The sequence below is a fragment of the Panthera pardus genome, unplaced genomic scaffold, assembly GCF_024362965.1.
Source record: "Panthera pardus isolate Hobbes unplaced genomic scaffold, ASM2436296v1 HiC_scaffold_22, whole genome shotgun sequence".
Taxonomy (NCBI): Eukaryota; Metazoa; Chordata; class Mammalia; order Carnivora; family Felidae; genus Panthera; species Panthera pardus.
The window spans coordinates 3,141,966-3,154,035 of NW_026526788.1; positions in this window are offsets into that span (position 1 = coordinate 3,141,966).

The window sequence follows — 12,070 nt, forward strand, 5'->3', positions numbered from 1 at the left end:
AGAGAGAGAGAGAGAGAGAATCCCAAGCAGGCTCCATGCCGTCTGTCAGTGCAGACCCCACCATGGGACTTGAACTCACGAAACTGTGAGATCATGACCTGAACTGAAATCAAGCATTGGACGCTTCACTTACTGAGCCACCCAGGAGCCCTTAGAGTAAGGAGGTTTTGTCTAAAATTTTTGTCTCTTTCTTGATCATTTCTCCCTTTCCTGATCCTTTGAGAAAATAGGCTTTTCTTGGGACTCCATTTGTCTTTTCTTGTTTATCATTGCCATGGTGCCTATTTCCTCAACACCCAGTCTGGGATGTGAAAGGCAAAAAGAAAACACAAGAACTCACCACATGTCAATTCCTTAGGTCCTCAGATCTCTAGCTGGTCTGTTTTCTTCTACCTTTTATATGCTTACATTTGTTTTATTTATAATATTGAGGGTTATTTTTTTTTAATTTTTTTTTAACGTTTATTTATTTTTGAGACAGAGAGAGACAGAGCATGAACGGGGGAGGGTCAGAGAGAGGGAGACACAGAATCTGAAACAGGCTCCAGGCTCTGAGCTGTCAGCACAGAGCCCGATGCGGGGCTTGAACTCACGGACCACGAGATCATGACCTGAGCCGAAGTTGGCCGCTTAACCGCCTGAGCCACCCAGGCACCCCGAGGGTTATTTTTTTAATCATAATTTAGCAGGAGAAGTAGAAAGAAATGCATCTGTTACGTTTTGGCCTGGTGACTTATATCCTTCAAAATTGAAGTCCAAATTTGAAGGATAGGAAGGAAATTCTTGCTAGATTTCTGGATTGAGTTTTTTTTTTACAATGGAAAGATCTCATTCTATTGTCTTCTGACTTATTTCTTGATGATAAGTCAGCAGTAATTTTTATTTTATGTCAAATGTGGGCAATGCATTTTTTCCATATGGTTGCTTTTAACATTTGTTTGTTTATTATTTATTTGTTTATTTATAGTAGGTTCCCCCCAAGTTGTTAAATATTTTTTTAATTTTTTTAATGTTTATTTATTTTTGAGAGACCGTGAGAGACAGAGTGCAAGCAGGGGAGGAGCAGAGAGAGAGGGAGACGCAGAATCCGAAGCCGGCCCCAGGCTCCGAACTGTCAGCACAGAGCCGGACGCGGGGCTCGACCTCACCAACTGTGAGATCATGACCTGAGCTGAAGTCGGACACTCAACTGACTGAGCCACCCAGGTGCCACCCAAGTTTTTATTTAAATTCCAGTCAGTTAACATTCAGTGTAATATTCGTTTCAGGTGTAGAATTTAGTGATTCAACACTTAAAAATGTGGCATGAATGCTAGTCTTTTCTGTATCATTCCGATTTTAGTATAACACTTTATTTTTATTATTGGTTTTCAGCACTTGGATTCTGATGTGCTTTAGTGTGGTTTTATTTATGTTTATGTTGCTTTGGCTATTTTTTTTTTTTTTTTGATCTTCTTGAACCTTTTGTCAAAATTGGAAAATAGGAGTCCGAACTTCAAAAACATGAGTTCGAGCCCTGCATCGGGCTCTGTGCTGACAGCTCGGAGCCTGGAGCCTACTTCAGGTTCTGTGTCTCCCTCTCTCTCTGCCCCTCCCCACCCCTGCATGCTCTCTCTCAAAAATGAATAAACATTAAAAAAAAATTAAAAAACAACCAAACAACTTAGGAGTCGTTGAGCGGGATAAATACCAGAGGCCAGGCATATCCCTGAATGTGAATTCACCAGGGACTAGTCAAACTTACCTACAGAGCTATTTTGTGGTTGTGCTTATTCATTTGTTTTTCTTTTTATTCCGAATTCAAAATGCGGAAGTAGGGGAGAAGGAAACACATCCAAGGGAAGCTACGGAGCTTTAAAGAATATATTAGGAGTTCAAAGCAGCCAGAGACTGAGATGAGAAACGTAGCTGCGGACGCCTCAACGGAAGTCGGGCTAGAAAGAATCCATTTGTAGAGCCGGGCGATCACAGAAAAAGTATGAGCAAGATTTGTTTGGACCAGGGCTCAAAAAAATTCCTGTTTCCACACCCACGTATTGCTCTATGATTAACTTCCCACGCGAGCACACAGGATCTATGTATTTTCTTATCCATTTGTGTGGTAGTTTAGTATCCTGTCGGAATTATTTAATCGGTCTCCTACTACTATTTCCAATAATGGCTCAGCAGAGCACTGCCTTTAACAAAGGTTGTCATGTTAACAGAGTTCCAGGAAGAAAAGTGGTCCTGGAGCAAACAAGTCGAATTATCAATGTGCGGCCCAGCATTAACACACCGAATCAGATTTTCTAGAGCATAAGGCAAACAGCTTTGCCATTTAGAGAGCAATACAGACTGTGGAGACAAGTTTATAAAGTTGTATTAATTGTGGATTGAAGTACCCTGTGCTTACATGGAGTAGCTCATTGTAGCGATTTGAGAAGTGGCTTTTTGTCTACCTGTTGCGATTAGCTCGACTCAGAATCACGGGCCAAGATTTTCCTGCCAAAGTAGGTGATGGAAGACGTCTTGCCCACTGTTGGGTCTCTCAGTCTCCTCTCAGCGATCTTTATTCTTGACGCTTGAGATTTTTATTTCCACCAGAATATGCCAATCCAGGATCCAATTCCCTTTTAAGTGTCTATTAGTAAAACAATTCTTATGAAGTGTCTTCTAAGTGACTTATAAGTAATGACAAACGGATGGCTTGCATTTTAAATATTTTAAGTCCACTTTAATATTTTAAAGTGCGAAATCAATCTCTTGGTTGAAAACTTGGAAAGTTTGAGAAGCAAAAGAAAATCTAGAATTCAAGAGTGAATTTGTAGGAAGCGTGCAGTGAAATCTGCTTAATTCGAGAACTCTCTCTAAGCCAAAATGAGGTCGTGCTTCCATAATTCTTTTTTTTTTTTTTTTTTTTTAACAATCTATCCTGACCGTTTTTCCATGTCAACAAATAAAGATGTCCGTTGTCATCGTCTTCGGTGCTTTCATGGTAGGTCACCGAATGGATCCACTCTATGTGGCCAACATGCCATTATGAGTCATTAAGTAGCCCCTCTTTTATCCTCTATATGAACAACTTGATCTTGATGCATGGCTCTTTAGCAAACCTTCTTCCTAAGTGACGGCAAACCTTCTTCCTAAGTGACGGCAAAACTTTAATGCAAAAAGTGAATCCATGATTCTGGGATTTTGGATACAGTGTCGGTGGGAAAACCACCATTTCCGTGAGAGTTTTTTCAAGCACTTTAATCTCGCTTCCCAGTTGCCTTTGAAAACCAGATCCCCCACCGGCCTGGATCTCTTCTGCGGGTGGTTCTAACAGAGCCTCACACTGCCCACAAAGGGCAAGTGACCTGTTAGCAGGCTTGTCCACACTCAGGTCATTGCCCCGGTTCTCCTCCTGCATTACTCTGCCTTCTTCCACAATGCCCCCACCCCATGCTGTTCTTTTTAAAGCACAGCAATGATTGCCTTCCCTGAAGTGTTGCTAAATAGGTTTAAAACTGTGAGTCTTCCAATTTTTGGAGGGGCACTGCTTAGAAGGAACCTCTAAGAAATGCACTGAAAGGTCGGCTCTTGCCTTCTTTACTCTGGGTTTTCCATAGAAAAGGGTAACAAAACTTACCTGCTGAGTCACTGAAAAGACTTGAGGCTTTGAGCTGACTTGAATGTAAAGTATAAAGTAATGAAGGAACCAAAGCGGTGATCTACTTGCTTTCCAGAAATTAGGTTCCAGCTTTCCAGGGAGACAGAAGGAAAAGAGAGAGAGGGTGGAGGGCTGAGAGGGGCATGACCCGGAAGCAGGGTCCCTTTCTCTTGAAAGGGATGGACCAGCCCACCCACGCTCACGCACATGCTGGCCTGACATCAGCAAGTTTGTGAGCACGGGTTAAATTTCATATTAACCTGAGATCTGTTCAAGGGGCTGTGGAGGAACACTTAAATCCAGATCCTGTGACTACAGCTCTTGTCCAGCATCCCGACCTATGCAATGGGGGTCCCATCCCCACCCTGCAGAGCTGTTGAAGGGCGTCAACACTAGCAATAACCAGTATAGATGGGAGCCACAGCGTTCCTGGCTCCAGCCATGTACTTCACATGCATGACCTCGTTAGAACTCACTGCAATCCCACCTGCAGCAGGTACTGTGTCCAGGCCCTTGAACGAAAGAGAAGACTGGGCCAAGAGAGGCCATCTGACTTACTGAAAGTCACACGGCTGGAAAGAGAGGCAGCTGGGATTTTGCCCCAGGCTGCCTGACTTCCAAGTCCCCTTCACTTGGCCTTCCCACTCGGGGAGATAAGGTACCTCATACTGGGCTACGTGAATACTAGGCACTAATAGGTTGAGGCCCCCTTTCTCTTCTAGTGCATTCACTGTTCAAATCCAAGGCACCAGCTTCCGACATCGGGGCCATTTCCCACCCAATTCACCAGCAGCGCATGACCGCCCTATCTCAAATCCAGCCTCTTCGCATCTCCTGGCGGCCGTCTTGGTCCAAACCAATAATAACTCCCCTGGACTTGTGCCTCCTGCCTTCTCCCTTTGCTTCAGGTTCAAAGCCCTGACCTTGGCCCTCGTAATACAGTCCCTGAGCCCCTCCCCAACCTCATCTCCTGCCTTTCTTCTTCTCTTTCAGAACTTTCTTGTAGCACAATTTATGATAAATGGTTCAAACAGAGGAACGTAAGTGCTTCCCGGAAAATCAAAGTGCCTAGCCTCCAGAATTGGCAACGGAGCCCTGGGCAGCCCCAGATTTGTTGTCATGTGCTCCCGGGTGAGTAGAAATAAAACGGTGGAAGAGATTTTAAATGTGTCTGCAGGATTTGGGGCTGAATTACAATTTGTACTATTCCTAAGATTTGACTAAGCTCATTTCCCCTTCCAAATCTCTAGAGATGGCCACTCCATAGCCACTTTTAATGTCTTCTGACCTTTCAACCAGGAAATTATTTCTAATTCTAACTCGAGTCCATTCAGCTCTAGGTTCGGCCTCGGCAGAAGCTAAGGTCACATGAAGCCTTGCTGACTTTGTCTCTCTCTGACCCCCACCTCACTGGCCCTGACCCATCTTCAGGCTAGTTCTGGGGTACCTGCTCATCCCCAGGAGGAATCCCGTATCTGGGCAGGTGCTACACCAAAGCAAGAGGACCACATTAGGGGCAGGTAAGTCAGAGGCTTCTTGGTTTCTTCCTCCGGGCAGGAGGCTCTCAGTAGGCCGGGGTTTCCAAGGGGGTCATTGCTCAGCTGGGACAGAAGACTCGGGACCACCAACTCTCCCACCAAAGCAAGGCTTGCGGTGCCCCACATCGACTCAGGGACCCTCCAGACCCACATGGGACATCTCCTGAGAGACACAGAATGAAGGGGACAGGGGACAGACAGAGCCCAAAGACTGTCTGGTGCAGACATGCCTTTCCCTCTCTCCCCAGGGCAAGTGGCTCTACGGCCGTTTTGCAGGAATGATCTCTGACATCTGCGTGCAGTCGCCAAGAATTTACCCTACTCATCTTTTCCCATAAAAGAGAAAAATAGAAGTATTAGAATAGATGTGTGTGCGTGCAGGTGTATGTAGGTTCAGGGAAAGGTGGGTACATGACTCCATCTGCATGGATTTCGTTTGAATACTGCCCTTCACCTTGTGCATAGAAATAATGGGCAAATTCAGATAAATTGGCGATACGTTTTCCTCAATAAATAAGAGAGTGTTCGTAATATTTAGAATGTTTGTGCCTGGGGAAAATACAAGAATTTTTGTGCCTGGGGAAAATCGAGGCTCAGTAGATCTTACTGAGCCAAGGGACATTACAAAATAAAATAAATAAGTAAAAGCAACTCCTTCTTCCTGTTCTCCTGCCGCGAGGAGTATGTCGCACTCCAGCCGCGTATGTGTGGGGTTCAGAATGGGTGTTTGCCGGCACGAGTCTGGGCCCGGTGCCACCCTTGGTAACATTTATAAACTTGGGAGATTCTCGTTTCACTCACAGAGTTTCCGTTTCCTCGAATTTTGCAGAAAACTGTGGGCATTTTTATTGTCACGGGGAACCCGCTCTAGTTCCCCGTTAGCGGTGCTGAGAACAAAGGACTACTGACATCCACATTTTCTTCAAACTACCACATGGACGAAGATCTGCCGGTGCGTCTGGAAAAATCAGATTAGCAGCCTGGATACACTACTTCCTCACGGAGATTCCACTGTGCTCAAAGAATGGAGGGTGATTTTAGTTTTGCACAGACCAAAAGAAACGTTTCAAGGTCACGGCAGGTGCCTTGTCAGGCAACCCCCCGTGAGGAGGTTAATGGTATAAAAATTTGAGGAGAGGACTTAAAGAGAACCTTTAGGCTTGGGGTGTGTTTCAGAGAGAGGAAGGGTGGGACGGTGGTAAAGAGGACTGGGTTTGAGGGACAGACATTATTATTTGAGTTTTCTTTCCTTTGAAGTTTGAGTTTTGAACATGGGTTGTGGATGGAATTATAGACTTACTCTGAATGCATTTAAAAAATGAGAATTGTTGGGGTGCCTGGGTGGCTCATTCGGTTAAGCATCGGACTCTTACTTCCGCTCAGGTCATGATCTCGCGGTCCGTGAGATCGAGCCCCACGTCGGGCTCTGTGCTGGCAGTTTGGAGCCTGCTTGGGATTCTGTCTCTCCCTCTCTCTCTCTGCCTCTCCTCTGCTTGTGCGTGTGCTCTCTCTCAAATAAATAAACATTTTTTTTTAAAGAATAAGAATTATTTAAGAAGTGGAAACCAAAGTAAGACCTCATGGTAATCATTCAATTCATAAGAAGATCCAGAAAGGTCAAATAATGTACCGTGCCCTTTTGCATTCTCCCTATCCAACTCCAAATTCATGTCAGCAAACAGCCGAGATGGAATCACGGAAGGGTCGGGGTTCACCGAAGGGTGGTTTTGTATCTGTGAACCAGCACCCCCTGCCCCCACCATATGACCTTCCCGGAGGTAAGTTGCAGGAAGCTGCCTCCATCTGGCTGACCCGAGTTTCCATTTTGCCGTCTGCAGAAAGGTGCCCACTTTTCCTAGGGATGACATTCTATGCTTATAAATTCCCACTAATCAACAAAGTCAGTTGGAGGTTTATATTTCCCCACTGCAGGGTAGAAGCTTCATGCCGAAGACAAAATTTAAAAGACCGTTTTGATGTCTTATTACTTCCACTCTTTTTCAAAAATAACAATTGCCCAGAAATGTGCTGGTTTCCCACTGTTCGCTTTCAGCCTCGTTCACACAGCACACTGCATTGAACATTCAGGTTCGAGAAAGATGGCTTCACAGCATTGTCCTATCTCATATTTTAACAAGGATAAAATACGAAGTTTGAGCTGGGAGCAATATTACAATTTTGATATCAGCTACTCTGCACATGTGGTTTTACCTCCCACATCCTTCCTTTCCTCCAGAGGAAGTTTTCTTAAAGATCTTTCAGCAGGCAGATTTATTACTTGTCACGATTTGGGGATTATCTGTTGGACAGTCTTGCTATTTTTTCTGATACCAGCAACTAAAAAGAGCGGATCGTTTGGCTTTAAGGGACATATACAGCATTGTAATCACTTCCATACGGGGAACACTGTCCACGGTCACACAAACGTAATTCCTGTCGCTAATTGAAAGACTCTCTTTCCATGGAGCTAATGTAGAAATATCAGATTGTTGACCGTCTTTTGAGGCTGTTTTTCACCAGATGCTTTGTGGATGGGAGGGGATTAGTGGGGTTCTCTAGTCCAATAAACCGTTATCTCAGAAGTATTTCTGAAGGGACATCACAGGAACGTGCGTCATGTTTTCATTTTCACACAGAGGCCATTCTGAAAAGTGAATTTTTTTTTTTAATTTCACAGAGAGAATGAGCAGGAGAGAGAGTGAGACCCCCAAGCAGGCTCCACACCCAGGATGGGCCCAATGTGGGCTTCGATCCCATGACCTTGGGATCATGACCTGAGCTAAAATCAAGAGTCAGACGTTCATCTGACTGAGCCACCTAGGCGCCCCTGAAAAGTGAATTCCTGTCTATTGCCAGAGACACTTTGACACCTTTATCATCATTTTTCAATGACTTACTTCTCCCTCCCTCCTTATCTCCTTTTCCCTTCTCATTTTCTCCATTCTTTTCTTTTATTCGGTTCCTTTCCAATTCTTTCCCTCCATTTTTTCATTTAAACCTATTTCCAATCCTTTTCATATTTTCCATTCTTTTTTCTAGCCTCCATCAAAGACTTAACCTGCCAACAAGAACTTGCATTGGGTTTGAAATAATGGACGATTGTGTGCATTTTAATAATCATCTTTATTTCTTTTTTTAATTAAAAAAATTTTTGTGTTAGAGAGAGAGTGCGTGTGTAAGCAGGGGAGCGGGGCAGAGGGAGAGAGAAAGAATCTTTTTAAAAATTTTTTTTTAATATTTATTTATTTATTTATTTATTATTTTTTCAATATATGAAGTTTATTGTCAAATTGGTTTCCATACTAATGTTTATTTATTTTTGAGAAGAGAGAGAGAGAGCATGAGCGGGGGAAGAGAGAGAAAGAGGGAGACACAGAATTTGAAACAGGCTCCAGGCTCTGAGCTGTCAGCACAGAGCCCGACGCTGGGCTCAAACTCATGGACCGCGAGATCATGACCTGAGCTGAAGTCGGAAGCTTAACTGACTGAGCCCCCCAGGCGCCCCGAGAGAGAGAATCTTAAGTAGGCTCCAGTCTCAATCTGACAGAGGGCTTGATCCCACGACCCTGGGATCATGACCAGAGTCGAAATCAAGAGTCAGATGCTCAACTGACTGAGCAACCCAGGTACCCCTTATCATCTTTATTTCTCTTGGACGGATTTGCATTGTAGTGGTTCCCCACCACTTGTTATTTCTGGATATGAAACAATTCTGGCAAGATCCTAGTTAAAACCCTAAGGATAGCAAAAGCAAAAGTTCATTAAGCACATGATATTTACACATTTAAGAAAAACAAGACTTACCCATCAGGAAAACAAGCTTTTTAAAAACCCTATACAAACCAGAAATGGGCCAATTACTTTGTATTCTCATGTTTCATTCATGCAAAGTTCTCGAAGTTCACAACATTTTGTAGCATTATGATCGGAAAAACCTTCAGTAAATTCAACCGTGCAAAATTCTTTACAATCTAGTATGTTAGCTGTATTATATTTCCCCTAAAATAGTGCACGTTTTGGGGGTTTTGCTGTGTTAGTTTGCTGCTTTGCGATCTCATCCCTAAAGTAACAAATAGTGAGATCGTGATCCAGAAAAACCAAATGGTTACAGATAAACTTACCGTCACTTACCGCCCAAGGAAAAAGCATCTGAGATATCTTAATCTCAGGTTTCAATGCAGCAAATATTTATTGAGAATCTACTGTGGGTCCAGTGTGTGTGAGGCCCAAGAATACATGGGTGAACTGCATTCCCTCTTAACCGCCAGTAAGTACTCCAGAACGCGACCAGATTTGGAGAGTCTTTAAAGAGGTGATTAAATGAGGGGCGCCTGGGTGGCTCAGTCGGTTGAGCGTCCGACTTCAGCTCAGGTCACGATCTCGCGGTCCGTGAGTTCGAGCCCCGCGTCGGGCTCTGGGCTGATGGCTTGGAGCCTGCTTCCGATTCTGTGTCTCCCTCTCTCTCTGCCCCTCCCCCGTTCATGCTCTGTCTCTCTCTGTCTCAAAAATAAATAAAAAAAATTAAAAAAATAAAAAAAAGAGGTGATTAAATGAAAACAATGGCCCTAATGCACCCCAATGTCCTTCTAAGAAGAGGAGATTAGGACACAGACACACACAGAGGGACGACCATGTGAACACATAGGGAGAAGATGGCCATTGACAAGCCAAGGAGAGAAGCCTCCAGAGATATTAACCGTGCCGACTTACTCTCAGACTTCTGGCCTCCAGAACTGTGAGGGAATAAATCTCCGTTGCTTAAGCCACCCGGTCTGTGGCATTCTGTTATGGTGGCACGGGAATCCCATGAAAGTGGGATCTAGAACCAGAGGTTAAGAGATGATACGGGGTGATGATGAGTAGTTTGCTCCGGGGTTGAAGTTTTCCATGGTTTTCCTGATCATGAGCGCTTTGAGACATTGGAGGTAGATGTCAAGTGCAATTACAGATTTCTATTTCTAGAAATTTGGAAGTAAAGGTATAATCAGTAACCTAGGCTGGCAGCAGTTGCACACGCAGGGTCTTGTGTGATTTCTGGCTTCTCCGTGAGGTCAGTGGTAGTTTAGATTTGGCAGACTTTGCTACCTTTTCTAATCTGGACGATCCCTTTTTTGCTCTGAATGGCCCATCAAGCAATCAAATCCCACCCTTTGGTCTACACAGCCTGTTGAGGATGGCATGAATGAGTCAGGGCTCACCAGAATCCTGTGTCTCTGCCTGGGGAGATCCAGTGGGTTTTCTGGCCAGCATGCGTCCTGGAGTCTGGGTCAAAGAGAAGAGCATCTCTTGCCTCAAGCTGCCATGTCAGGAACAGCAGAAAACTACCAAATTATGTCCATCAGGCAGTGTCCAGGGTCACAGCCAGAGACCTTCAGAGCAAGGTGCGTATGGGAACGGGATATGTATTTAATCAAGGGACTCGGACTCAGTAGGAGGGGACAACACAGCAGTAGACCTGAGTGAAGGAATGGAAGGTGGTGTGGAAAAATCTCTGAGGCTAGATGATGAGTCTTTTCCATGTTCTGGTTGCACGCTGTGGGCACGTTGTTTCCAAGAGTCAGCCGCTTAACTGACGGAGCCACCCAGGCACCCCTGTAATTTGCTTTTTACACTCAACTTCGTCTTCTGGGGTTATCCATGCTTACATCTTTAGCCCTTGTTTATTCATTTTTATGGTTAAATAGGATTCTGTTGTTTGCCTGTAAGATGTGATATCTACGGAAGATGGCCACTTAGTTTGTTGTTTGCCTATAAGATGTGATATCTACGGAAGATGGCCACTTAGTTTGTTTCTAGCATTTTTCTATTAGAAGCAATGCAGCAATAAGCAGTTTTGTGCGTGTCTCCTTGCACAGATGTGCAGACGTTTACCGTACCCATATATGTAGAAGTGGGACAGCTGGCTTATTTTCTATTACGAGCATGTTTGTGTGTATGTGTTATATATCATAACATGTAATATTATATATGTAATATATATTGTCTTTGTTTTCTTCCCTCCCCTATTCTTTTATCGTGTAACATAAGATATATTAACTTCATATATCACAGTATTTAAGTTATGGGAAAAGTATTACGGAAAAGAGCAAACACCACGCAAGGACTTTGTTTCCCCTTCTGGGAACAGGGTTGGCGTATTCCAGTTGTGTCTAGAGTGGTATCACGTGGGGTGGAATTATGACTCTGTCACTGTATTTATTTGGAGATTAAGTATGGTACCAAATAGACGAGGGGTTGACTTGTGATGGTTAATTTTGTGAGTGTCAACTTGATTGTGCCACAGGGTGCTCAGATGTTTGGTGATACGTTATTCTGGGTATGTCTGTGAGGATGTTTCTGGATGAGATTACCATTTAAATCTAGACCGAGTGAAGCAGTTTGTCCTCTTCAGTGTGGGTGGATCTCACCCAATCAATCCACTGAAGGCCTTGCGAGAACAAAAGGCTGGCTAAGGAAGAAATCTCTCTGTATCCTCAAGCTGAGATATGGATCGTCTACCTTCTGATGGAAACTTACACCATCAGTTTTCCTGATTTGAAGGCCTTCAGACTTGAACTGGCACGTTACCATTGCTCTCCTGGGTCCCCACCTTGTCAACTGCTGATCTGGGCCTCTCAGCCTCCATAATCACATGAGCCAATTCTTTATGATAAGTCTCTGTCTCTCTCCCTCTCTCTCCCTCTCCCTCTCTCTCTTTCTCTCACTCTCCCTCTCCCTCTCTCCATATATATATATGTATCCTATTGGTTCTGTTTCTCTGGAGAATCCAGAATAACACACTAGATATATGCACTAGAGTAATGCCAAATTACTCTCCAAAGGAGCATCGTACCAATTTATTGGTCTATGTGCATGAGAATTCTTATTTTTCTCCATCCTCATTGGCATTCAGGCTCCCTCC